The sequence below is a fragment of the Hemicordylus capensis genome, chromosome 6, assembly GCF_027244095.1.
Source record: "Hemicordylus capensis ecotype Gifberg chromosome 6, rHemCap1.1.pri, whole genome shotgun sequence".
NCBI lineage: Eukaryota > Metazoa > Chordata > Lepidosauria > Squamata > Cordylidae > Hemicordylus > Hemicordylus capensis.
The window spans coordinates 167880360-167884773 of NC_069662.1; positions in this window are offsets into that span (position 1 = coordinate 167880360).

Below are 4414 nucleotides of genomic sequence, written 5' to 3' on the forward strand. Positions count from 1 at the left end.
CCACGGCCAACAGGGTGCCAGCTCTCAACAGTGCAACAGCCAAGCAGCCTACCAGACCAAAGGACTCATTCTGGCCAATCAAGGATCAATAGCGCAGCCAATACAATGCCTGGAAATAGCATCACAAAATGGATGCAAGGAGGAGCAAAAGTTTCGGGAAGGAGACACAAAATGGAGGACACACTTGGAACTTTAAAGAGACACTCCAGAGACTCAATTTCGTTCCCGAACCGGTTCGGGAAACCCGAGCCGGTTCGGTACCGAACCGGCTCGAATTCGGTCCGGCTCGGTCCCCGGAAGGGCCCGATTCGGTCCGGGATCGAGCCGCCGGATCCGGACCGGTTCGGACGAACCGGTCCGGATCCGAACCGAACCGCACATCCCTATGGGTTTGTGACCTGCTTGTTGACCGCACGGTGACTTGCCTGCCTGGTGCAAAGGTTGCAGACATCACGCAGCATCAACATAGTTTCTTAGGCAGTGCTGGGGAGGAGACAGCTGTCATGGTGCACAACAGCACCAACGATGTGGGGAAATGTAGTCAGGAGGTCCTGGAAGCCAAATTTAGGCTGATAGGTAGCGTATTGAAGTCCAGGACTCCCAAGGTAGCATTCTCAGAAATGCTACCTGTACCACACACAGATACAGTGAGACAGGCAGAGCTGAGGGGTTTCAATGTGTGGATGGGACGTTGGTGCTGGGAGGAGGGGTTTTGATTTGTTAGGCACTGGGATACATTTTGGGGCAAGCAAGGCCTGTACAAAAGGGACGGACTGCACTTGAACCAAGATGGAACCCGACTGCTGGTGCTTAAAATCAAAAAGGTTGCAGAGCAGCTTTTAAAATGATGCCTGGGGAATAGCCAACGGGAAGTGGGCAATATCTGGTTTGGCAAATGCCATCCTTTTAAAGTGGGAAGGTGCAAAGGATTCAGATAAAACAGAAGGAGACAGAGCAGAACCATATCAAGAGCAGACAGGAGCCTTTGCCAGCTGGTCAAAGAGTCGAAAGAAAGATAGCATACACCAGGTGAGAGATTCAGCATATAGGTGCTTATATACCAATGCGAGAAGCCTCCGAGCCAAGCTGGGTGAGCTGGAGTGCTTGGTTGCTAACACAGAAATAGACATAGTGGGCATAACAGAAACATGGTGGAACAGTGAGAACCAGTGGGACACTGTTATCCCTGGGTATAAACTCTACAGAAAGGACAGGGAGGGGCGCATTGGAGGTGGAGTAGCACTGTATGTTAAAGAAGGGATAGAATCTAAGAAGCTAGAAAACCTAGGTGGACTGGAGTCCTCCACAGAAACCCTGTGGGTGACTATACAAGGCCGGAAAGGGAACGTGCTACTGGGAACGTGCTACTGCCCACTGGATCGAAATGCTGACAGTGACTGGAAGCTGCAGCAGGAAATCAGGGAGGTGTCAAGGAGAGGCAGGGCTGTAATAATGGGTTGTAATAATGGGTGACTTCAATTACCTTCACATAGACTGGGAAAATTCAGTCAGTTAATGACAGAGAGTTCAGATTTCTAGATACACTGAATGACTGTGCCCTAGAACAGTTGTTCTTGGATCCAACAGAGAGAAGGCGACCTTGGACTTAATTCTGAGTGGCACCCAGGACCTGGTGTGTGATGTCATTGTCATCGACCCTTTAGGGAACAGTGACCATAGTGTGATCAAATTCAGCATACATGCGGGGAGAGAATCACCAAGGAAGTCTAATACAGATATTTTGAATTTCAGAAGAGGAAACTTCTCCTAAATGAGTATGGTAAAAAGAAAGCTGAAAGGGAAAATCAGGAGAGTCACATTGCTCCAGAATGCATGGAGTTTACTCAAAACCACAATAGTAGAGGCCCAGTTAGATTGTATACCCAAAAGTAGGAAAGGTACCACTAAGTCTTTTAGTTTGGGGCGGTATAAAAATCCATAAAATAAATAAATAAGTCCAGGAGGATGCCAGCATGGCTAACGGGTACCATCAAGGAAGCCATAAACGGGAAGAAGACTTCCTTCCGAAATTGGAAGGCCTATCCAAATGAAGAGAACAGAAAGGAGCACAAACTCTGGCAAAAGAAATGTAAGGTGGCAATAAGGATGTCTTCCGCAAAGGTAAATCTTGCCTCACAAACCTTTTGGAGTTCTTTGAGAGTGTCAACAAGTGTGTGGATCAAGGCGATCCAGTTGACATAGTATACCCGGACTTCCAAAAAGCTTTGGACAAAGTTGTTGTTGTTGTTGTTATTATTTTACATTTATATCTCGCTCTTCCTCCAAGGAGCCCAGAGCGGTGTACTACATACTTGAGTTTCTCTTTCACAGCAACCCTGTGAAGTAGATTAGGCTGAGAGAGAAGTGACTGACCCAAAGTCATCCAGCTAGTTTTATGGCTGAATGGGGATTTGAACTCGGGTCTCCCTGGTCCTAGTCCAGCACTCTAACCACTACACCACACTGGCTCTGATATGCAGAGTAAACTGTGTCACTGCTTGGAATATATCCTTGTATTTCGGAAAGACAGTTAAAATGAGAGAAAGAGAGCAAGAAACTCCCAGTGGACATTAACACTAAGGATTTCACACTGATTCAAAGACAAACTCACAATTAATAGCCATATTATTAAGACATCACATTTAACTCACTTATCACAGGAAGCAAAGTAAGAGCAAATGAATACAATTTTAGCTTATAAACTTCAGCTCAGTATTCACAAGCCCTGATTTTCTGTACATAGTGCCAACCTGAATATGTGTACAGTGACTTATATTTTTTTTAAACCTGTAGCCCCTTCGGGGGGCTTCCTAAAGGCTGTGGGGGTGTGGGGGTGTCTGCAAAGGTTTCCCCTCCCCCCGCTGGCCTCTAGGGCCTCACAGAGACCATTTGAGCATGTGCGGTGGCCATTTTTTATAAATACATTCTTTTAAAAAAATGGCTGCTGAAAACAAAGTGGCCACTGCACATGCTCAAATGGCCTCTGTGAGGCCTGGCATGGCCTAGGGCCTCACAGAGGCCATTTGAGCATGCACAGTGGCCATTTTGTTTTCGGCAGCCAATTTTTTTTATTTTTTTTTAAATGGTACCCCCCCTTCAAGTGGCACCCAGGGCATGTGCCCTGCCTGCCCTGCCCTATATACGCCCCTGGTCAAGACATTGGTCATCCCTTCTCTACTGCTCTGACACTAACCCTTTGGTGTGTAGATTGCTATTCTTAGGGACTTCCTGCCTTCCTGCCTGGCCACTTCCTCTTCCTTCTCTTTCCTTTCTTCTTCCTTGCAACATGCAAGGTCCTCTCTCCCTGCACTATGTGTGCAGAGATGCATCTGTTTGCATCCAGCTAGCTAGCTAGATTAGAGATCCTATATCTCGACTTTAGAATGGAGTTCACTAATAAATACTCCTATATTGATTTGAAACTATGAATTGGGTCCAAGTTATTTTACTCTAAGCATACACACACACCTGGACAGACTCCTCTGTGTTGTGCCTCTGTGCACTCTGTTATATTAGAAGGGTATCTCTTATCAGAGAGAATTCCAAAACACTTCCGGGTTTTAAAAATGCTGGTTTTAAGCTACTTTTTTTGAAAATGCCCGGAGCAAATGGGAGAGGCACTGAGGTAGAATAAATAGCATGATAAGGGGCATGCTCTCTTCAGAAATGCAGCTCTGTTTCCACAGGAGCTCTCCCCCCGCCATTGGCTAGAAGCAAAGCACGGAGCATGCCATGTGGACTTGCACAAACAAAAGCCAAAGGGAGAAAGGAGGGGCTGATTCCCTCAATGCCGCGGAAGTACTTCAAAGTGGCTTTGCTCAACATTTACCCCGAAGCCTGACGCCAAGTGCGAATAACTCCCAGGGAGACCAAAGGCTGAATCCTGACTGATATGCTGCAACATCCTCCCTTGGCTGCCCCATTCCAGGTTCTCTCTTGGATCCTTTCCCTGAGGCTCTCTTCTGTGGGTCCCTGCACTTGTTTACACACACACACACACACACACACACACACACACACACACACACACACTTCAATGAATGTGGGGGCTGGGGAAGGGATGAGGTCATCCTAAACTTGCCCATGAGTTCCTGCCAGGAGTGGGGACATGATTTGTTAAGGGCTGTTAACCTGAAAAGGAATGGCCAACCAGCCAAAAGCTTGTCATTTCATAGCAATCTAAACAGATATCACAAAATGGCATTTAAGAGTCCAGTGAACTCAATTTTCCAAAGAAATCAACCCTGAAAATCTTCAAGGAACCTCATACAAGCCAGAGAACTGGAGAGTGCAAAGGAATACAACCCAGGATAGAAGGGTGGGAGTGCATGCATATTTGAGGTGTGTGTGGATACATATTTTTTCCGATGGTGCGGGCTGATTTCATTCATGGGACCATCACCTGTGCTTAAAA